Source organism: Choloepus didactylus, chromosome 5, assembly GCF_015220235.1.
Source record: "Choloepus didactylus isolate mChoDid1 chromosome 5, mChoDid1.pri, whole genome shotgun sequence".
Classification (NCBI taxonomy): domain Eukaryota; kingdom Metazoa; phylum Chordata; class Mammalia; order Pilosa; family Megalonychidae; genus Choloepus; species Choloepus didactylus.
Window position 1 is genome coordinate 158,378,408 of NC_051311.1, and position 24,091 is coordinate 158,402,498.

The following is a 24,091-nucleotide window of genomic DNA, read 5'->3' on the forward strand; positions in this document are numbered from 1 at the left end:
ATATATTATATATGTGTATATATATTATATACGTATACATCTATTTATGTAGATATATGTATATATATTTATAGATACACCTTTTTACAAAAATAAGATACTAAATGTATTCATACATTATATATGTATACACCTATTATGCAGATATGTGCATATATATTTATATATACATACTTTTTACAAAAATAAGATACTAAATGTATTCATATATTATATATGCATATATATGTAGATATGTGCACATGTATTTATATTTACACACAGCTTTTTACAAAAATACTAGATGTATTTATATATTATATATCTATATATCTATATATGCAGACATGTGCATATATATTTATATATACACATACTTTTTACAAAAATAAGATACTAAATGTATTCATATATTATATATATGTAGATATGTGCATATGTTTATATTTACACACAGCTTTTTACAAAAATAAAATACTATATGTAGTCATATATTATTATGTACATATCTATAAATGTAGATATGTGCATATCTATTTATATTTACACACAGCTTTTTTCAAAAATAAGATACTAAATGTATTCATATATATGTATATATCTATTATGTAGATATGTGTATATATATTTATATATATGCACACTTTTTTACAAAAATAAGATACTAAAGGTATTCCAAACATGCTGTTATAAAATATTCATTTAATATAACAAGTATCTTTTTATTTACCAAATATACATCAACAGCATCATTTTAACAGCTGCCCACTACTCAATTAAAAGAATTATTTAATGGATCCTCTACTATAACATACTTCAGTTATTTTCAGTTGAAAGAAAAAAAAATGTCTCCTAAAGCCCAGGTATGGCTCCCCTACGTAAGTACTTTGGGGTTTGCTGTAAGAGGACTGTATCGATAAACACTGAAGCTACACTTTACACACGAGTTGGTTCAGGCAGTGAGATGTAAGAACACATCACAACAGAGAATGTGAATGAACTCCACAGACGGGACTTGGCTGTGTGGGAACCCCCTGACTTTGAGCAGTCATCTTGCAAATGTAATGCACGTGTCTCCTGGAGTCTCAGCCAGACGGAGCAGACCACGTGCCCGAGACCACCCTTCCTGGAACAAGCCTTGCTTCAGCAAGTCTTTGCACGCTTGGCACAACAGAGTGTGGTATGGAGCTGAACACACTGAGTTACAGACACTCTGGATTTGTGTCAACAGAGGCTGGTTTCAAGTTTTAACAAAATGTTCTATCACCAATCTCCCTCGCTCCACCCCCAAAACCCCACCACCATGAAGCTTTGAAACATAATTACATTTTCCTACACATTCTCAGCCAACCCTTTCTTGAGGTTAAGGGGCAGCTTCATCACATGGCCCCATACTTAGGGGAGTCCCCCTCATGGTCTAATGTTCTGCCACCGCCATTTTGAAGTTCTTAATCATTTACAAACAAGGGGCCCCGCATTTTCATTTTGCAATGGCTCCCACAAATTAAGCAGCCAATGCTGTCTGACATCACAGGAGGTAACTTGCCAAACTCCTTAAGTTTGCCACAAACTCCAAATTCGCATCTCTTGTGATGAAAACGCAGTGACTTTTTGGCAAAAATGACTTTGCTTTTAGCTGAAGAGCAAAGGAATATTCAAACAATGGGAAACTGTATTTAAGGGAAAGAAAATTCAGCCCCTTTCAAGACAGGAGCACACAAAGGACAGCCCTGAAGTGTTTTGAAAGGGCAATTAAATACCATCCTACCTCCTTGTTAACATATATAAGAGCCAGCCTCTTTATTTTTATAAAGCACTTACTAAGTCCCTCTTCTCCCACATGGAAGCAGTACTGTATCAAGCAGAAGATGGAATGTATGCTTGAAGAGGTTGCTCTCAGTTATAAAGGAACTTACACTCTGTAAGAGGAGTTGGCTGCGAAAGCTAATTAATGACACGTCTTTAACCTAAATGAATACCAAGATCAGTAGGTCTGCAAAGAGAGATGCCATAAGGGAATAATCATTTCTCAGAAACAGACTGTGGTTTTCTACTTTGCATGGGAAACCCAAACAATTTCAGGCAGGAGCTAAACATATCAATGGTAGAAAATACACCAGTGTCAGTAAATATACTTTCATCTAGGCAATTCTTCTAAACATGAATGCTTTTATTGTTTCTTTGGAGCGAGCAGTTCTGAATCTTGCACAAGGGGAAATAGATGCAGAGATAAGTGAGGGCCGACGTGACAGCCGCTGTCAATGGCTGTCCCCCTAGGAGAGTGGATGAGCCACGCCTGTTGTCATACTCCATTTGTCCTCCTCTCCTCCTCAGTATTGATCACTGATCTGGAAGCTCAGTTCTCTGTCTTTCCTTCTGGTCACTGCAATTTCTCCATCAATCTCTCCCTCTCTTTCTCTTTCACGTCCTACTGATCAAACAGTTGTCAAACTGGACTTTCCTAGTTTTACTTCTATAGACTTGGCATATCAATAAATTTTGAGACCTGCGGGATGTTGAAGATCAAGCCAAAGAATTGAAGGAAAGGAGCAAAGCAGTCAGATACCTGGTTCTACAAGGACTGAGCCAGGGAAACATGGAATGACTGCCCCAGCATGCCCTGCCTTTTAGGCTGACCCTTTGGAGCTTCCCTTGAGGACGGTGAGAATTTTTTGAAATATCCTCCCTGACCCTGCCTTTCTTTCCTACTATGAGGGATCAGAATCTGGCTGTCTCCTGGAGAGAAACATCCAACAGCCTTGGGCACTTGCTTCCAGGTGAGATGCCCTGGCAACGCTTCATGTGTGCTGTCCTCATTTTCCAACTGCGAGTTAGCAAGCAGCTCAGAGAAGGGATGGGCACGAGCCCAGCACAGCCTGTGAGGGGCACTGTGGAGACTGGGAAGGCTCAGCATGGCCAGCCCCAGACCTCCTGCAGCTTCTGCAGGCTCCCTACTCCCTTTTGCTCTGCCCTAAACCCTTCTCTTTGCAGTACTTACTCTGAAATACAGGGACTTTTTGATCATACTGATTAGTTCTCTGAGAAAAAGGTGCGTATGGACTAACAGAAGTTGAAATCAAAAGCCAGAGGCCTCTCAAGAACCACAATGTATTACTTTTCCAGCTGCCTAAATTTCAGGGCTACTAAAGAACTGCTAAGTATGTAACCTGCCAAACTTGCTGCAGTGAACTACTAAGGGCCACTCAAAATTAGCATGTTCTTTAAGCACATATCCCTTCTACAAGCTTTAAAGAAATGTTAGTCCTCCAAGATTTAAACATCTTTCTTACACTTAATTACTTACTTATTTTTTATTTACTTGTTTTATTTTAAAGCAAATGTCTTTCACCTCCCAATTTTCTGTCCAGTAATGCTTCCTAACACTTCTAGAACACCTTATGTGTGCCCGGAAAACATGGTAAAGGAAAGGATAATAATACTAGCTAGAATTAGTTAAGCAACCTACTATGTGCTTGGCATTTTAGAAGCAAACTATGAACCTGGCATTTTATAAGTAGTCCATGGACCACTTCTGTCTTGTCCACTATTTTATTTGAGCTCCAGCACAGTGTCCAGTATGGAGCTGACATTCCATACCTATCTGCTAAATGCATGTCTTTCATCTTCACAATAATATTGAAAGATTGGAATGAGTATTTCCATTGAATAGATGAGAAAACTGAGGCTAAGAAAGAAAGTAACCAACCGAAGGCTACACACAGCAGTATAATAAGCAGGAGAGTTGAGCTTTGAACCCCAGGCTGTAAAAGAGTAACTCCTTTTTCACTGTACCCTCCTGCCTCTAACGACTTCACGGCCAAGTGCAGTGAGAACCAGTTGCAAATGCATGATAGACAAGGAATGGATGTTAACTATATTGTCCCAGAAAATAAGCGTGTTCTTGTAATGCCCTGCAATTGAGGCAAACTTCGTCACAGAACTTCTGTAACATGAAGTTAAGTTCTGGTTATTTGGTCCATTTTATGCTACTGATTTTTTTCCCTCTCTGATAGGCAAAGTTGCACTGGAGTCACAGTCATTATTTAGGGCTATTTCCTTATATACTCAAGATGCTTGTTTGGAAGGGGGTGGGTACATCAGGGAAGCCTATAATCTATTTAAAATGTCCTGGGTCACAGTCCTCTTTAATAAAACCAATTATTCTTGCCATGAGACAAGTCCTTTCATCTTTGGGCTGGTAGATTTTATTTTTGCAAATCTGTCCTATCACTGTGAATTACACTGTAGCTTAAACAAAAAAGACACGTTCAAAGAGAAAGCTGAGGCAATATGCAAGGTCTTTGTATCTCGTCAAGAGCACCTTATAGGTTTTTGTAACAATTTGACAAACAGGTTGGGAGAACACAGAAACTTCTGAGCACTCTTATTTCATTTCTGATTCTTTTCATTTTTCAAAAAATTAGCTGCCAATCTACACATTTTCATGATTATTCCACAGAGTATTGCTGGTGCAAATAACAATGAAAAACATGATTTAAACAGGCAAGCAGGGAATCCAATTTGGCTTTCACACACCTCCCTCCCTCCTCCACACATGCACATATTTAACTGAGCCACAGAAATTTCTGCTGGTTTGCTTCACCGTGAACCTTCTTTTTGAGGGCAGACTAGCTCAGACGTGTAATTCTGTCCTCCCACTTTTTCTATGGGCAGGAACTGATATGCAAAAGAGGGGTCAAAGGGAACTGAGGAAGCCTTATAATAGTAAACAGCTAAAAACCATGTTGTTTTAAAACATTCTTAGTCAAGAAGTATTTAATACAGGGGGAAGTGCACCGAAGAATGTTTTTAAATGCCTTAAAGAAGGCACCTGTCTCAAAACGAGGTATAACAAAGATGTTAGACACTGTATTAGAAAATTTAAAAACGAGAGAAAATGGGGTTGTAGATAGTTCTCTGTGTTCACAAATTTGCTTTGGCAATAGATCCAGACTGGGTTTCAGGTGGCCCGCAAATGCCTTGCAATGACAAGCAAATTGTGCTGTGTAGACTCTCTCCGATGTGAATATCCACATTTACGGGGAGGAGGGGGTTCCTAGTAAAATGTTCTATACTATAGCATTGGCTCACGAACAATTAACTATCGCTCGTTAAGCAACCACCTGAGAGACACAGAGTCAAGATTTACACATGCTTTTATAGGACTTTTCCTGATTTTGACCGTCAACATAGGCCACTTCCTAAGTAACTTCCTCAAATATAAATGGTGCTTTTTACACTCCATAACAAGTGAAAAATCTAAGTTTAGAATCATCCTTTTCTGCCCTCTTACTGATTTTAGAAGAGCTTCATGCATGGCCAGGAACTGAAGGTGCAAAAAAAAATGAGACCAGATCTTTAAAAAAAATATACAGAAACTTCCCCCAAATAATGATTTACACAGATGTTCCCCAAAGTACTGATGTCCTGTAATTTATCACTATAAAGTGAAGAGATGGAGTAGCCAAGAAATATTTTGTATGTTCCTATTATTTTCAAAGTTTTCTTTTCCATTTTTTTCAAAAGAGATAAATACAAAGTTACAATATTAAGTTTTTTACTCAGCAAGGCAACATGCTGCCACAACGAATATATTATTTTACCTTCTTAGCAGTGAAGTTATCTTAACATACACACATATCTTAACATAGATGTTTCAAAACTCAAAGTAAACTGTAGAAAAAGTCACTTGTGTTCTCACATTTCAAAAAAAAATACACACTCAGTATTGATGTTTTTCCAGTATCATTTGACTTACATTTAATGTGGGCTGTGTGAGTTTCTTTAGCAAGAGCCATATTTTATTTGGATCCAAGTTAAGTACAATTACGCAGATCTTCAGGAGAACATCCTATTGTTTACCCACCTTACATGTCTATTGAAAAATCACTGAAAATTAACTACTGATTGATCCATTAACACTGTCCTATGTACTATCAACTTTTTTCATTTTATTTAGATTCAGTTTCTACCCACTAGCTGGGAAGAAGACAAGATCTAGGGAAAAACACACAGAGAAAATGTGTTCTAGAGCAAACGCATGTGATTCATCATTACACAGATATCTATTTATCTCTTATTCCTTGAAATGTAAGAGGCCGATTTGGTCCAACCTATAATAAGGGGAATTTAGTCTTAGCTCCACAAAGGAAGGGTGCAGACATCTTGCAAATTAGGAGAGCCACGTGGTTTGGGGGCTAATCAGAAATTCTCCCTAAAGGACTCAAATTCTGAGATTAGTTCTATTTACAAAACCTACAAGTTTATCTACTATAATCAGTTAAGATGAGGTAACTTTTAAAATTGAAACTATAAAAAAATTAATCTACAAACACATTTTAAAACTATGTTCATAGTATATACAATGTGGATTCAAAATTTGGGTTCCTTAAATCATAGCTTTGTCTCTTAATAGGTTTAGTACTTGAGAAATTCACCTTGTTCACCCCCACTTCAAACGGTTCAGCTGAAGTCAAATTAAGTTGTGTCTAAGTGGAGTAAAGGCAAGAATAAGTGTGCCAATTACTTGGTAACTGATTGCTATGGGCAATAAACCAAATAATTACAGAAAAGAATATCACTTAATATTCTGAATTGGCTTTGTAGATACACCAAATTAGCCAGAAAAGTTCTAGATTTTGATTTTATTCCGTCCTGTGTGAACAGCCTCCTTAGATATTCACACCCATGGCTTGTAACATAAAACACACCCCTGTGAAATGGGGATATTGGACCCAACCAGAACTGCTTGGAAAAGATTCCATAATTAAACCCTCAGCCTATACTTTCTTTATGAAAGCAAGGAGTGGGGGGAAGAGGAGTTTTCATCTGTTAGAACCTCGCAGAAACTTTGAACTTCCTCATTTTTATGGCAGCAAAAATCTGGCATGTCTGTATTTATCTGCCAGAAAGCACTCATGTCCAGCAGAGAGCAAAATATAGGAAAAACTTTAAAACGCTACAGTCAGATTATTCAGTAGTCTTTAAATAATTTTAAATTACTTATTTTCAATGTTTTAAAGTTTATTTTAGCAAATCACAAATCTTTCATAAAAGTCTTGTTTGCTCTTAAAGTGAAAATTCTTCAAATTCAGGTAGACATATACAACCTCATACTAAAACGGGAAAACACGTGCAGAAAAGTACTTGAAATTTCCAAATCAGTTTTTTTAATGGAAATTAATTGCCTTATCTTTTAATGACTAGAGATAAATGACTGTATGATTTTAATGTAATGAAGTAGAATCCAGAATTTTTCAATGTGTTTCTACTTGGAATCTCTTTGAGTTTCCTTTTCATTTTCTGCCCTATAGAAAACTCAGCACAAATAAGGAGGAAAAGGTCACTTTTTCAGGCTAAAAGTGAGGCTTGCACTAGGGGGTCGCTGTCTCTCTCTAGTTTCCATTAAAAGCACTAGAGGAAATTTTAGAGTGCCTCAGAAGTAAGTTTGTAAAAGATCAATTCCTCATTTTCATTTCTCCTAAAGATTCTAAATTAAACATTTTTTCCCATTAGGTCTAGAGAGCTAACTTAGGAGGTATGGTCAGATTTTATTTCCTCCAAATTTGCCAGTGAAAAACCTGATTTAACAACAAAAATCTTTCAAAAACTGATAAATCAATATTCACAGTGAAATTCTTAGCTTTAGGAAAGGACTCTAAATCATACTGTTCAATTTTAAACATTTCAAATGAACAGAAAATGCTTCAAAGTGGAGATTTTTGTGTGTGATCTAAAAAATGGGGCATAAAAATCTGTTTCAAAGTGTGTACGGCCACTTTAAAATACACTATGCTATTTTAAATTGGTTTTAATAGTCTGCCAAAAAACCCACAGATGACAGAAGAAAACAAAGAAAAGACAGGAAACAAGGCAAAAACAGAAAGACAGAAAGAAAGAACCAACAATATTAAGCCCCTTCGTCAATTTTCCACATGCTCTGTCATTATACCCCTAGAAGCTCTGTCCCAATATAAGTCCATTAATGTTAATTATTTTTTGGAGGAGTGGGGATGGGAAATGGCGGGAAGAGAGGCAGATTTCCTGTAGCAGTGAGCTGATTGTTGAAGAAAAATGAATCATTGCACACTTGAATAAGAAGACAGGAAGAAAGCACCTTTCCACTCATTAGTGCCCGTTTTTAGCAATTCGTTAAGCTGTGGCCCCGCGCCACGAGCTATCAGGAGGTGGAGCACAGGGACAACCTGAAAGCACAGCGTGAAAATGCAGCCTAATGATATTCTCCATCACCCTGAGACAGCCCACCCGGCAGGGCCCCTGCTGTCCTGCCAGCGAGAGTGAGGGTAAGGTGCTGGGTGCCGGCTGTCCATTTTGCAAGGACATGAAGGGATGAAGAGAAGAGGAAAACGCTGGCTACTCTGAGCTCCGCAAGCACAGCAAAGAACGGGGTGGCACTCACCAATGAGTCTCTGCTTCCCAGAAGCCACCGGAAAGCTGCAATTCTCACACAAATTCAGATTTTCAGGATCAGGCCCTGCGGACCCAGTGCCAGCTGGAGCCTCTGCTGCCACAGCCCATCTGGGAAGGGACGCTGCTTCCTGGGCTGGCCTCCCACTTCCTCCTCCCCAAAGGTTCCACAGCTGCCTCCACCCTCCACTTGGGTGAAGAGAAAGGTGGAACCATTGGCCACATATGCAAAAAAGGAGGGAAGATTAAGTTTTCGCTCAGGAAAACACAGACAGGAAAGGAGCCCGGGCTTCCTGCCCTAACCAGAACGAGTTCAGAAATTATTTGGACGTCTGATTCGTCAGGCTTGCGGTAGAAGTGTGCACCCTCTAGTCAACAGGAATTGTGAGTTCCCCAAAGCTAGAAATGGCCAGGGGAGAAAGGAAATAAGGCCAGGCCTGTAACGGGGAAGACAAACGACCCCCGCACCTGTGACTTAGGGGTGTCACCATGTTTTAACAGTTTGTCACTAGGTAGTTGTCTGAAGATACCTTTCGAAGCCACCCTATTTGTCAGAGTGAAGTATGAGAAGGGGGAGGAAAAAAAAGACAACCGAAACAATTTGACAGTTGCCTGTAGATTAGGCCTCGGTTCCTTTCCCTTCCGCCCGTTTCAGGAGTACCCACCACTGGAGACACATGGAAACAGAGAGGGCACCCGGTTCTCCATTTAGAAAGTTTCTGCCAAGTTTCTTTGGTTTGCTTCTATATCTCACACATAAGAGACAGCACGCTCTGTCAACATTTCATGATATCTTAAAAATATGTGTTAGTATACCATGGAACGTTTAAAAATGACGTCAAAGCTTTAAAGTGACGACACTAAAAAGCTAAAGCCATGGACACACATTACACGAGATGGAGAAAGATGAACTGAAGCATGGAGTAACTTACTAAACTGCCAAGGACAATAAAACCGTAGGTCTATAGGAAGAAACCAGTCTGAGTCACCATCGCAATAAAAACAGTTTTGTTACTGTTGCTACCGCTTGATTTGGGGTGGCCTGAGTCCATGACAAAACCCCATTGCTATCAGGCTTCTTATCTGAATTTTCAATGTGTTTGTGTGCATTTGTGTTATGTGGATACTCTAACACTCAAAGTTTCTAAGACCTGGATAAAATTGTACATGTGCCTTTTTGAGTGCTGTTTGAAAGCCTTAAAGGGTGGGTCAGTTGTTGCTTTTACATCATGTGTTTTCTCCCTATAAAGTGGAATGGTTATACAAAACGCCTGTGACACAAAATGACCTGAGTTGTCTGCAAATATACACGTATGGACACCGGACAGGAAGTGATGGTAAGAGTGGCGCAAGCAGTGCAGCATCTCACTTCCCCAGAATCGGGGCAGAATGCCCCCCAAAAAACTTGTCAGACTCAGACATGGGGCATAGGAGAGCAAGCGTTAATGGAAAACCAAGCGGGTCTTGGTTTGCTTTCTGGGAGCTGGATCCATTGATGTGACTCGCCTTTAGAATAAGGCAGCTAGAGTCTGGGTTTACTTCATAGCGAAATTCTTTCATAATTCCCAAGGTTAGAGGAGGAAAGATGCAAAAACGTCACTCGAATTTTTAGTTCACTGCAGTTACATTACATTCACTACTAGGCAGATATCCAAAATACTAAAATCTTTAGTGCCTAAATGCACCATTATCAATAGGAAACTCCATCTTCTTTTAGTAAAGGTTAAAAAAAAAAAAAGGACTTTACTATTCAGGTTAGGTATGTTTGAGGTGAAGACTTTATACCCTGCCCCCAAGTGCTTTCTCACATAGGCTTGTGTGTGTGTGCTCTCTCTTTCTCTGTGTGCATATCATAAATTAATTAATGGTATCCATTCACAACACAGAATCTTGAAGAATATATGTACGTGTGGGGATGAGTGTGTTTTAGAGCATGGCTTGTAGCAGGCAGTTAATACATGTGTGTGTGTCTGTGTGTGTGTGTGTGAGACAGAGAGAGAGAGCATGTGTGTGTTTATTTTCTGTATTCTGATTTGAAGATTTTTGGAATTTGTATTGATCGCATGCTACTACATTAACCAAACAAGAAACACACAAATCCAAATCAGGAAAACAAAAATCCTCAAGACGAAAGAACTGCCGTTCTCAACTCTAAGCTCCTAGTCTAGTAAGGAAGATGCACTGGTGCCCCGCGTCCCAGGGCTGTAGATCTCTTGGCCAATAAATTCACTATGAGCTTGATTTTTCCAGAAGTGAAATGCCTGTGAGGATAGCCACAGTTTACTATCTCTTTCGGAGTCTGTGAAGAAACGTCTCAAAAGGGTCAAAAGTAATACAGCCATACTTTATTTATGAATCTAGTGGTCTCATCCTGTGATATCATAATGGTGGGCTATTATTGCTAAGCTGCTCCCGAATTTTTGAGGATATGCAGTTTTCGAAGATGTAGTACTTCCATTAAAACACTGATGCATTTAAATAAATAGGAATCCTGGTGTTTCTAAAACTCCTGCCTTCAACCATCACCATGAAACAAAAAGGCAAGAAAACACGACCATTTAATTCAATAAAATGCTTTGGCCAGGGGTCCGGTAAACTGCAGAAGACCAGAAAGCATGTTCTTTTATGTAAAAAGGAATACACACAAGAAAATTTGGAATCATATTCATTATATCAAATGAGAATTGTACAGGATTTTAAATGTGACATCGTTATTTATATATCAAAAGTGACACTGTGTACAAAGTTATTTTCTTTAACATGTTCTGCATATTATCTGACACTGCTATAAGCAGGGACATCTTTCTGTCCTAACATTTGTCACTGGGACTGAATATGAATATTCGGCTCCATACCCAAATTGTTTTTTTAAACTCCCATGGAAAAGATGGGTACAATTGTCCTAATCATCAAAGCCATCTTCAAACAAAGAAATAAACTCAAGAAGCTTGAGACCTTTTCCTGCAGGTTTCTCTCTCCTCAGCTCACAACCAAAGTGAACTAATCCTTCAAATCATTTGAATTTCTATGAAAGCTAAAATATTACACGTATTACATATTTTTCACTTCCACAAACTTTTTTCTCTTTGAACAGAAGTTTATTTGACTAGCAAGGAGATATTATTTCTTCAACACCATTTTGTCTCAAAGTTTAAAACAAGGATTAGACCTTGAAAAGGTCCCTCAAAGCTAAAATACACTGTCTGCAGCACGGCGGGAAATTATGAACCAGGCACTCTGCATTGCAATTAATTCTAAATCAGGCTCCAGCTCCAAGAGAGAATGGATACTGTCTTTGAAAGCCATGCTTGATCATACCCTATGGAAACATGCCGCTTTCAGTCTCTAGATGCAATACGTGGTGCCCCCAAATGAGAAGAAAAAATAACCACACCCACACGAGATTCCTTAGAAATCCTAGCGGTGCTTGAAAAATTCTAAAAAATACATTTCAAAGATAATCACAAATAATATGCTTCCTCATTATTAGTGAGGGTTTTCCTGAGGTTTCATGACCTGATAGCTAAACTGCAGTCAGCAAAAGTTCTACCTAACTTTTCAAAACCAGGATAATTCCTATTTTGCGCTAAGCCAGTTGGTTATATCGAGTAAAATAATTACTTGATCTAATTATTTTAGAGTATAATCAAAACGCTCTCACCTCAAAAAAATAGGAAAGCCATTTCTCTATAAAGGACTATATGGTTTAAAAAGGTTAAGTTCTCTGATCCCACTATATATATGTGTGTGTGTGTATTTATATACACATAAATTTATATACAACTTGGAGCATAGCATCCTCTTCATGGCAATAGCCGGGTCTGCTCAGAAGATCCCCCGCCAGCCTTTTCCTGCACCTGCCTTCATAGCCAAGCGCGTTGAAGGCGCGGACAGAGAGAAGCGCTGTCTTCAGAATGGACAGGGCGGACCTGGGTGAAACCAGAGGGGAAAAGATCTTTCCGCCTTGTCTTTCTTTCCATTTCTCTCTCTCCCCCTCTTTTTTTTTTCTTTCTTTCTTTTTTTAAATCCACCAACTACCCAAGCTTTCCTTTTGAAATTCAATTTGGAAAAACTCACGTGGATTTTTGCGTCGCACTTTGGGGGCCAAAACTGATCCTGGGGTACGCACAGCAACTTTGGAGCGGGAGCTCCCTCTGCCCCGCCGGGCTCGCTCTCCTCGCCCTCGCCTCCTGCCTCGCCCGCCACGCCGCGGCCGAGCGTCGCGCCCGGGCTTGGGTCCGCTCCGCGGGGACCGAGGGGCCGTCGCCGCCGTTGCCGCCGCCGCGCGCGGAGCCGCCCCCGGGCGCCGGCAGCGCAGGCACTTGTTAGAGTGCCCTGCTCCCTGGGCCCTGGTGCTCGTCCCAGCTGTCTTTCACAATGACTTCCTGAAGTTGCTCACTCGCATTGTTCCCCATTTCTCCTGCACACTCCCCGCCCCCCGCCGGCTCGGACCTGGACTTTCGCGCACTCGCCCCGGACCGCCCGGGGCGCAGAGCCGGGCGCCGAGCTCCGCACCCGGGCAGCAGGCGCCGTCGGAACCTCGGGCCGCGCGCACCGGCACCGCCTCCTCCCCACTAGCCCGTCCCCGCCCAGGGCAGCCCGGCCGCCACCTGCACACGCGGAGAGCGACCCGCGGGGCACCATGAGCGCGCCTCACGCACCCCGCGCTGCAAACTTCAGTGCTGCCCACACTTCCTCTTTCCCTCCTCGACTTTCTCTCCCAGCCCGCCCGGCCCCGCCGGCAGACACACTCCTGGGCCGGGCGGCTCGCGCGGGCAGGGCGCGGGGCGAGTTGCGGGACCGGCCTCTCGCGCCCCGCAGCTTCGTTGCTCTCTTACGCGGCGCCTGTCCGGACCGCAACTCCAGAGACTGCGGTGCCGCGGTGGGAAACCGCACTGGCCAAACTTTCCCCGCCGCTCCGGGCTCCGCAGGCATCGCCCCTTCACCTCCCCCCGGAGCCCCCACGGAAGTCCGGGCGGCGGCGGGGGCGCGCGGCCCGTACCTGCTCGCGCCCTCGCCGCCGCCTGCAGCCCACTCGCCCGCGCCGGGCCCGCTCCGCGCGCCGCCGCTGCCTCCACGCGCAGCCCGATCCCGGCCCCGGCGGCGGCGCCCGGGCCCTCCCCTCGCCACTGCACTTCCTCATTCCAGTGCAGCATCGCGGCGGCCGCGCCGGGATGCTGGTGGCCGGCGATCTGCGCCGCGCGCCAGGGCAGCGGAGCCTCGGTGCGGCTCCTTGGGAACCCCGCGTTTAACCCTTGGGGGCCCGCGCGGGCGCGGCGCGGCGTCGAGCCAGGCGGGGCTGGGAGCGGGCACGTGCGGAGCTGCCGGGGGGTGTGGTGGGACGCGCGCTGCTGGGCCCCGCCACCCTGCCCCTTGAGCCACTTATCCGGGCACCCGCACACGCGCCCGGCTGGGGGAACTTGTGGGACCTGGGATGAGGTAAAAAAAAAACTTTCCCCCAGTTTCTGGGAGCGTCAGCTAGCCTCCCAGCCCCACTTCCCTGGGAGTGGGACCACTTGGCGCCCATATTCTGGTTCTCAACCCAGGATGCGAATGCCGGCCGGATGGGCGTGGGAAAAGTTGATCCTCCGCAAGTGAGGCGAAGGTGCAGTTCGTTTTTCCAGACAACCAATGGAATACCTCTTGACTCTCTTCCCTCCCACCTGCTTACGGTAGAAGTTAGGATCCTGCCTTCCTTCTTGGCCTGTCTGCACATGCAGGTGTGAAAGGCAGCTGCTAGAGAAGGTGTCCCCGCTAAAAGTCTGCAGACCCCTTCCAGGGCCGGTTGCACCTCAGGCATCTCCCTCCCTGCGCTCCGGAGCACGCACAGAAGACGCTATGTCTCATCACTTAAAACAGGAATGTCTTCTCCGAAAAGGGCATCTTTCACACTTTACAAGGAATCCACCATTCTGAGTAACCAGGCCCCACCCGCGAAGCATCTTAGGCAAATATGTTTCCTTTGAACGGAAGAGTCAAGAGATCCATAAATTTGCCCCGGGATCCCGCTGGCACTACGGGACCGGGATGGCGGCGGAACCCGGATGACTGAGATGGGCCTCCGCCCTTCAGTACTTGCAGGAGAGCATCCATGTGGCACAAAAGAAAGCGCTGGGAGCAGCACTGCACAAGGCAGACAGAATGCTCCCGTTAGCTCAGAGGAAGGTGGAATTACTTCCAGCGGGGAGAGAGAGGGAAAGCGCTGAGGGAAAACCTCTTGGTAAGAGCCTTGGAGAAGCAGGCGCAGAGGCAGGCATAGGCCTCCTCGGTGGAGAGAACGGGAGGGCAAAACTGTCAGGCAGGGAATGTGAATTCTGGCGTGTGCAGGGACGTCATGGCTTTCAGTGCAGCTGGAAGGGGTGGTAGGAGGCTGCGGTGGTTGGGCCTGTGCATTCTGTGGACCAGCTTGGCTTTGTAATATCTGTAGAAGCAAGTTTCTTCTGCCCACCGTGGACCACAAACAGCACCTGGCCAACTTTTTTCTGGATCATTTATGTGACACCCGCTATTCAATTTGTCCTGAAAGAAATTCCTCTCTGATGAGCCGGAATCAGTTAACTCACTCCTGAAAGCCCAGAGGAGATGAGATTAGTAAAAATGTCCCCTGGTTTAATTCCTAGTCCTTCTCTTAACTGTCTTATCAAACCTCCCTGAACTTCATCTGCCTTATCTGTAAAATGGAATCAATGATAATTAATCCTGAAGAGTCCTTGTAAGGATCAAATGAGGCAATAAGCATAAAGTGCAGGGCTCAAAGGGAAGCTAAAACTGTTGTAGCAGAGGGGTTGCCTGACACCCCCAGTTCTGGGTTGCACAGGCACCCTCACCTCCCTTACCCCCACCCTGCCCAAGTCACATCTCTTTAAAGTTGTACCAGTTGAGTGGGAATCGAGAACTCACGCGTGGTCATCGGACCACGGCATGGCCTACCGGAGATAACAGAGCATGTGGCCCAGACAGTTTAGGTTCTGTGAACTTGGCCAAGGTCCTTAACCTCTCTAAGCCTCAGTTTCCCCATCTGTAAATTGGGGGCGAGAATATAAGCTACCTCATGGGAAAGTTTGTAGGTTGAGCAGATATGTGGTGGCTCTTGTCCTATGCTGGCAGATAGGAGAACACTGTAGGGAGTATCAATTATTTATTTACCCTGCTAACTCCTAGTGTCCCATGGAGATGGGGAGGGAGCTAGAAAGAGTCAGACCCCCTCCCCCCCCACAAGCAGATGGAGCAGAGGCAACCATGGTTGTTAATCTGGGGTCTGTGTGTAGACACTGACACTCTGGGATGAGGAGAGATGCTTAAATCAAATGTTGAAGGTGTTCAAGACAACAGTGAAAGCACATTAGAAAGGAAAACATATCTGGGGAAGTTGAAATGTGATTTTTTTTTCATTCTAGACCTAACATCAGTTTAGTTTCTTTAGTAATATAAAAAGTACACACACACAAACACACATAATTTGCTGCTTTTATGATGTTAGCATGCTTAATAAAGTATAGTTTAGTTTACTCAGACAATAATTGCTAAAGTACCAGTTTACCTTCTTTGAGATTATATTGTCAAAATAATAGAGACTGATTATAGAATTAATCAGAAACTGCTTACTCAGAGCTACCAGCACTTTTTTCCCAGCAGAGACTCGACGGGATTTGAAAGGAAAGTGAGTTTTATAGAAAAAAATAAATAAATAAAAGATGGGTGCAATGATATGATATAGTTAACAGTTTTGCTTTTCAGTAAGCTGTGTGAGTTTCAGCAAGTTACTTAAACTCTCTGAGCATCAGTTTCTCATCTGCAGAACATATCTACTTCACAATGGTATTGATAGAATTGGGTGAAATTAAATGACAGAATATATGTAAGATGTTATTATAATTGTATTTTTCTTCAGTTATTTTAATGTGTTAAATAGCAGTGAAATTAATCCCCCCCCCCACACACACACACACCCTCATGGCTGGGAAACAGCAACAATATTTTAATATGTCAGGAAAAGGTTTTTGTGAAGGAAGTCTAGGATCTTTCTACAGTGTACAACTAATACTGAACTCCTGTAGATTTGTCTGAAATGGAACACAAAACGGAGGAGAAAGACCCAGATCTTGGATGAAACTTTTGCTACACGGATTCTGGCTCTTGGGTTTCGTTTTCCTTGTTCCCATGGTCTTCTGGCTTCTGCTTCTGCTGTTTTTGAAAACGAAAGGTAGCAGCCTGTGGCACGGTCCTCTACCTTTTTCCATGGGGCACGCTCCTATGGTTCTGCTGTCTCTAAGCCCAGACCACAGGCTCCTGCAGATTGCTGAGGCAGGTGGGGGGAAAGGGGGAGCCCAGGAGGAAGCCAGACTGGCCCCTGGCTCGGCAGTGCCTGGGTAGGAAATGCCTGGCAACCCGGGGGGATACTTCAGGACCCTTAGTCTCCTGCAACTTCTGTAAAAACCTCTCTGGGGCCTCAGTGGCTCCCAGTTGTGAAACTCACAGAAATTCAGTAGCCCTATAGTCCATTCCCATCTCTGGATGGGACAACCGGATGCTTCCCATTTCATGATCATTCTTTCACTTTGCTTCCTTGGGTTTGTAAGAGAAATACACGTAGTCTCCAAAACAGTGACTTAAAAAATCAATATCATTTGGTTTAGAAGAGATTGAAAACCAAACTGATTTAGATAGAGCAATTTGGAGGCAATAGCTTTCCCTAAAGAGCTTCCTGATGAAAAGTTTCAAAAAGAAAATATTAATTTTTCTTTATTTTTTCTTTAAGAGGAAAAGAAAATATTAATTGGACTTGAACAGAGCAGCATAAAGGAAAACAGAGGACAGTGTGTCCTCCCCAGGTTGGTTCTACTGTGTAGGAAGGGGATTGGAACATTATTTCTAGAGATATAAAAACTTCTGGTGTTCTGAATCCTTCCATTTATTCAACAAGCAGGTATTTATTGAGCGCCTCCTTTTGCAGATGGTGTTTGACATACAGATAGTCACAAAGAGGCACAAAATATTGTCTTAAACCATAAGGGACTCAAAATCTAGTAAGATAGAAAGACAGCTAAATAATTGCATTTAGATGTGAAATGCATTATGATAAATTCAGACACAAAGCCTTATGGAAGACAGAGGGAGAAGCCACAAAGTCATTGCTAAGCTGGGGGAAGGTTTTTATGGACACAAGGAGGTTTTCTGTAATCCTGAGTGGGGAGGAGAACATAAGAGGAGGTATAAGGGAAGGCTTCCCTTCTCCACATCCCTGGGTGGGGGACAAGATGTGCTTGAAAGATCTCTCTCAAAAGGGAGAATTAACCGAAGGCTGATAGTAATATCATCATAGCCACCCACCCCTTAGTAAGTCCTGCTCTGTGGTGGTCATCTCCAGGCATTATCTCCCATTTAACAACTGCTCTCCCAGTTTTCATGAGGACACTGGAGCTCAGGGAGGGTGACTCACCCTGGGTTGATGCAAGTCAGAAAGCCAGGGATAAGGGACACAGACTCTGGAGCCACTCTAGTTAAGTTTGGTAATTTGGCAAGTTATCCAGGCTTCTTTTCTGTGCCTCATTTCCTCTTCTGTAAAATGGGAATACTGCTACTACTGCTGCCTTCCTCAGAGGAATGCTTGAGGTTGAAATGAGTGAAAGCATGTTAAACATACATAGATGGCTCACCTGCAGGTACTAAACCCTGAAAAAGTGATATTCTCAAGTATTCAGGCTCTAAGTGGTAGGGCTGAGATGCAGATCTTGGTCAACTCTTTCAAGGATGCCTCAATCCTCTTTTCAAATGACTTTTCAAACCATGATGATGCCTTCACTGGCCCTTTCAGGTACATCCCCTTCCTTTTTTCTTGTCTCTGTCACCAAATCTCACTAGCTGGCTCTTTCCCACAAGAGCCCTGATACCGCTGCCTGTGCCCCGTTTGCCATCACAGAACTGAAAACTCTGAGAACTGATGACTTTAGGATGTAAAAAGAAAGCTTTGCCCTTCTCCAATTGGGAGACAGCATTTCCCTCCCATTTTTTTCAATTTTTTTTTTTAAAATTTACTGTAAGGCTAAATTGTCTATTTTGGTCATGCCAGTCTTGGAAAAGAGGTCGGATGAGCCTGTTTAGGAAAGATTAAAGGTTTGTGAACAGGCTTTCCAATCTCTTGTCTATAAAAATTTAACCTTGTTATTTTTATATCATTATAACCACTCTTTCTTATCTGCATTTATAGGTGATAAATATTTTTTATCTAGTGTTAAAGGAGGTGGGCTGGCTTTGAAGGAGGAAGGTGAACTGTGGGACTCTACGGTGGAAAGAGTCCTAAAATTCTTGCGGTCTCTGTGTGCAAATTGTTCAAGTTACCTCACTTCTCTGAGCATCAGATTCTCATCTCTATAGCAGGGGTAGAGATCCTGCCCGTGGAGTGGTTGTAAGGGTTAAATAAGGGCAGGAATATGCTTTTCAATCAGAATACCTGATAACCCATTGTTAGCTCCCCTTCCCTTTCCTTTGTTTGGAGGTGTCCCTGATGATTCTTACAAAGTGCTGTCTAGCAGAGAGCAGGTGAGAAGAAAGCAGAGTGCCTGAAGGGTGTCTCTGGATTTGCAGTTGGGAAGAACCTTCACTAAGATACAAGTAGATCATTTCAAGTAGATATTTTTTGAGATATGCAAGAAATATCTCAATGTGGTTGGATCAAAGTCTGGGTAGTCTCAGGAGTAGTAAACCAGTGTTTACCCAGTGATTTAAAGTTAACAAAACACTTCTACAAACATTTCATTGGAACCTTGTGGTCGGTGAATTGTGTATCCCAACAAATGCCTGTTCTTAATTCCTGTGGGTGCAAATCCATTGTAAGTAGAACCTCATGAAGATGTTTTTAGTTATGGTGTGGCTAACTGAAGTAGGGTAGATTTATAAATGGATTTCTGGAGGCTGTATAAAGAGGACCCAGAAGTCACAGAAGTGGGAAAGGAGAGGACATTGTTATGTGTTTGGAAAGCCAAGAAAAGCACCAGAATGCTGCAGTCTTCCAGGAGAAAGCAAGCCTTGCCTATATTTTGATTTTGGTCGTCTAGCCTCATAACCAAGGCACCAATAAATTCCCGTGGTTTAAGCCAACCCATTGTGTAGTACTTGTGATAGCAGCTCAGACAAACTAAGACACACCCAATGATAATAAGTGAGGCAAATATTCAGGACTGTCACATTGGCTTGCTTTTTTCTCCTGTGCCATTGGCTTCTCCTTCTTAGTCTCCTTTCCTAAAATGTGGAGGTTCCCTGGATGAGGTCCTGGACATTTCTGTATCTAATTCATTCCTTGGAGGTCTCTCCACAATTAATTTTTAATGCCATCTCTATACTGATGACTCCAACATTTACGTCTCCAGTCCAGACCTCCCACTGAAATCAAGACTCATGCATCTTACTAACTCCTTGACACCTTTCCTTGGAGGTCTAGTTGGCATCTGCATGTTTACCATGTACCGAAACTGAACCCCTGGTCTTCACCCTCACACCCACTCCTCTGCAGCCTTCTTCCTCTCATTGAATAGCAGCTGGCAATTGCTATTGTTGCAACCAAAAAGCTTGGAATCATTTTTGATACTTCTCTTTCCCTTCCCTTCCAATCCATCAGGACATTCGGCTGGCTTCACCTCCAGCAGGTATCTATAAACCATCACCTCCCATCTGTAAAGCAGCAGTGGCCCCCTAATTGGTCTTTCTTCTCCAGACCTTGCCCCTCATAGTAGTCAGAGAAATCTTGATGAGAAGACAAGTCAGATCATGGCCCTGCTCTGCTGGCTTGTCACCTCACTCGGTGTGAAATCCAAAGTCCTAAGATGACTTATGGTTTTTCCTCCTCCCTCTCACCTTATGGCTTGTGTCCAGTTACTCTTTCCCTTGCTCACTCCTTCCCAATGTGCCCCCTCACCCACTGCCATATTTTGCTATTCTTCAAACACCCCAGAACTTCTCACTGCCTTTGCACTTACCACCCTCTTTGCCAAGAATGTTCTCCTCCTAGATAACTGCATGCTGGTGTTCCCCTAGCTGCTTCAAGTCTTTACTCAAATGTTACCTCAGCACTGTCCACCCTATATAAAAATGCAACCTTACCTTCACCCAAGCATTACCTATCCTCCACCCTACTTTATGTTTTTTTCCCCACAGTGCCTATCATCTTCTGACATGCTATGTAATTAACATTTATTTTGTTGACTCTCCACAAAGATAGAGATTTGTGATTTTATCTGGTTTGTTTCTCCAGCACCAGGAACAGTGACCAGAACTACTCAACAGTTATTTTCATTTCATAGTGCTCCTTTCAAAGGGTATATCTGACTTTTCTAACTCAGGAAAACATTTCTGCATAAACAAGACAAGTATGTATCATTCTAGTTTTACTCTTTGCAGAGGAATTGTGCTTCCTTAGCAGTCTATCTGGAAAGAGCTGTCTTCTCTTGCAGTCCTTCTGTCCTATCTAGTCCGCCAAGCTCATGCTTATTGCCAGTGTTTCTTCTCTACTTATTTAATGGTCTCTTAACGGTGATGGCTTCAACACAGAATGTTCTTCATTTCTTTCCTTATTGGATCCATACAAGAGTTGACAAGGTAGTTCACACTGTATTGATATACACTCTATCCTGTTCATTTTCAAGGCATGTTCCAAAAAAGGAAGCAAAGATTAGTCTTACAGTACAATGCTTCAGAATCTTAATGACATTTTCCTAATCCTGTCCAAATTGTATGGGATAATTATCCTAAGTTACTTGATATCTTGTTATTTCTGTAGGATATGAATACAGGTTATAATTTAGTAAGGTAAGACATAGGTTTTCTCCAAGTTGGCGACTTAGAAATTATTTAAAATATAATGGATTCTGTACCTATACACAGCCCAATGGCCATGTATTCTTTTAATGTTTACTTATAATATTCTTATTACTTGCAGATATATTTTTCTAATGAAGAAAAAGAACTCATTTTTTATGATATGCATTTCAGAAACTGGCAACTTTATTTCCACTTCAGGGCTCAAATACACAATTTCCTTTAGCTTAAACACTGTTTTGCAATTAAACTGAAGAGTTGACTTCTCATTATAATATCCCTTTATTTTCAGTGATTATATCTCATAACTATTTTCTGCCAAGCAGGATGTTTCCAGTATCTCAATGTCTTGAAAGAAACTACAGTTTGGGAGGCAGAATAATGTTGTCTTGATTTACAGCTGACACCAAAAGTTACTGGAATATGCAGAATGAAGTCACCTTTCTTGAGAGTTGGAATAAGGAGCTAGGATATAATTATATGACAATTGACTACAGTTAGAGATGCATTCCTTGGACATGAATAGATGACAAACTGTGACTAACCAAGGAATAGAACCTAGGGATTTGGTGTCATCACCTAAGCTGTAGAGTACAGTTGTGCATCATTGATCATTTACAGGTCAGCATGTGTATGTCATATTAATTGTTTTATTATTAGATTATTACTTGTGGAATAAAATTTGGTTCTAGCTCCCTCCTAGTCCTCCAGCCTTTGAAGAGCCCTTTGCTCACTTCATGGGGCAGTATTTGGCCCTCTGGATTTCAATGCCATTAAGCCCATAAGACACCAAATGATTGATGTCATTTGAGCCGGACTACCTGATGTAGCAGCGTTCTCCGAGCAAGTCCAAATGCAGCGGTCGATACTCATACACTTAGCAGTTGCTACTCCACTACAACAGTGTGCTTCAGTAATCATCACGAAAATACCCTGGACCCATCCTCTCCCAGCACATATTTCTTGTACATTCCTGGAGCTCCTGTTGATTTTAGTGAAAGCTCCAGGCGCTGAAGGTAGCAGTGCAGCAGTGTGTGCAGTATTCAAAGATTTATATTTATGTGGCTTTTGAGCTAATCAGCAAAAAGGGCTCATTAATCTTCTCCTCCCCAGGAAGTGGAACCGTTTTATTATTTATTTTTTAGATGAGGAAACTGAGGTAAAGGAAGCTCCCGAAGTGAGAAGATTTTTAAAAAGAAAATAGAGCTGTTTCTTGATGACCCAAAACGAGTGGTTTGACATTGATATCCTAACAGGTGGTAACAAGAATTTTGATTACTCAGCAGAAATGACACTTCATAGACACACTCACGCCAATGGAAAATGCTGCCACTCTATATTTACTCTCCAAATATTTTTTTTTCTTGGTTAAGTTTTTGCAAGATGATCAATGCAGAAGGGCAGATGGAATAGATTTCGTGGTATGCCCCAACCTTGATCAAGTCAGATAGACAAGCACCCAGAGTCACTGCCCATTGAGTTGCCTAGATCCAGTCTCTATTCACTTGTAGTAATAACCAACAATACGCTAGAAGAGAGTACTGCATGCCTTGCTTCTTTTGAGATGGGTTTGCACTAGAATCATTTCCTAGGTATAATAAATTTAGGAGCCTCCCACAGTGGAACTGACAGCAAAGGCAAAAACTGTCAACCCACCTCCCCCCCTGCCGTGATGGAAAACTTCTCGAGGTTTTCCCAGCAGTGCATTAGGCAGCTCGGTAAGAACCCACTGTTGTGCGCCTTTTGAGACTTCACATCTTCCATTAACCAATTCTAAGACAGAAGACCAGTGTCTTTATTTCCCATGTTGTTGAAGTACTTTACATAGACTTTAACCCAGTTGCTAAATTGCTTGAATTTGTTAAATGCACAAAAGGGCCTACGCCCCGTTGATGGAGTAAAAGTAGATGTTTGATTAAGTAGATCGCTAGATGTGCTTTTTTTCTCCCCATCTGGATGTGTTAAGGGGTATGTTTGAAACTTAGCACTCAGTTCATGTCTTTCATAAGGGGAGGGAAGAGGGTATTTAACAAGGTTAATAATGACAGAAAGAGGAATTGACACCACAAAAGAAAAAGAATCATTCTAGCATTTCATGACAGTTCAAAGACAGATGTCATTGGCTAAGTGAGAATCTCGTAGACATGGGGGTAATATACACCTTATATGCATATGGATTAGTGAAAGCAGACTGTCAAATCGGTAAGTGTGAGATTGTCAAATACGAGACATAGCTGCAGAAAACCTGGAGAACTACTTACTATTTATTTCTTCACTTAAAGACCCAATTCTGTTGTCTTTTCACAGACAAAAGGCCAACTATTCTAAGGGCTGAGGCAGGTCAAGGGTAGAATGGACTCAAGCTTTGTATTGGGGCTTCCTGAGGACAACAGGGTTAGTTATGTGTCCTCCTTTGAAGTATATTTTTCATCTTAATCAGACGTACACCATTCCCTTTTGTTTCTTTAGACTCTAGCTCATTCAACAGGGCCGTATCTAATTCCATATTTCCTGATGTCCATGACGAGAGATTTTAGAATTGTGATGGTTGAAACCCCAGATTGAGCAAGTTGGACTTGAAGACCTCTGGAATTAGTTTGATAATGGCAGTCAACCCACCCAAGTGATTTTAGGCTCTCCCACAACATTAGGTGCTTTGGAGAGGCAACACTGGACTTCTGTGCTTTGGTAGATGGTTTGGTTTGGTTGGGTAGATGGGGAGTGTCACTAGTCAGAAGTGATTTGATTTTGTCTGGTAGATGGGGAGCGTCAGTAGTCAGAGATGGTTGGTTTGGTTTGGTAGATGGGAGTGTCACTAGTCAGCGATGGTTTGGTTTGATTCAGTTGATGGGGAACATCTCTAGTTAGAGGCAGG

The 24,091-nt window shown here is 42.4% G+C and overlaps 1 protein-coding gene across 14 annotated transcripts in view; it reads right to left on the reverse strand.

Annotated features, from left to right (window-relative positions):
- The window catches only part of IKZF1 (IKAROS family zinc finger 1), a 97,929-nt gene extending 84,502 nt beyond the window's left edge, over positions 1–13,427 (reverse strand). For 3 of the 14 annotated variants that reach the window (XM_037837191.1, XM_037837179.1, XM_037837183.1), the window contains exon 1: positions 13,068–13,314. The gene's annotated coding sequence lies outside the window, so the exon portion shown is untranslated. Of the gene's footprint in view, positions 1–8,398; positions 12,158–12,190; positions 12,210–12,267; positions 12,336–12,483; positions 12,995–13,067; positions 13,319–13,408 lie in introns of those variants that run through there. The other 11 variants (XM_037837190.1, XM_037837178.1, XM_037837187.1 and 8 more) reach the window with 10 other exon arrangements.
- Positions 13,428–24,091: the final 10,664 nt, after the last annotated feature.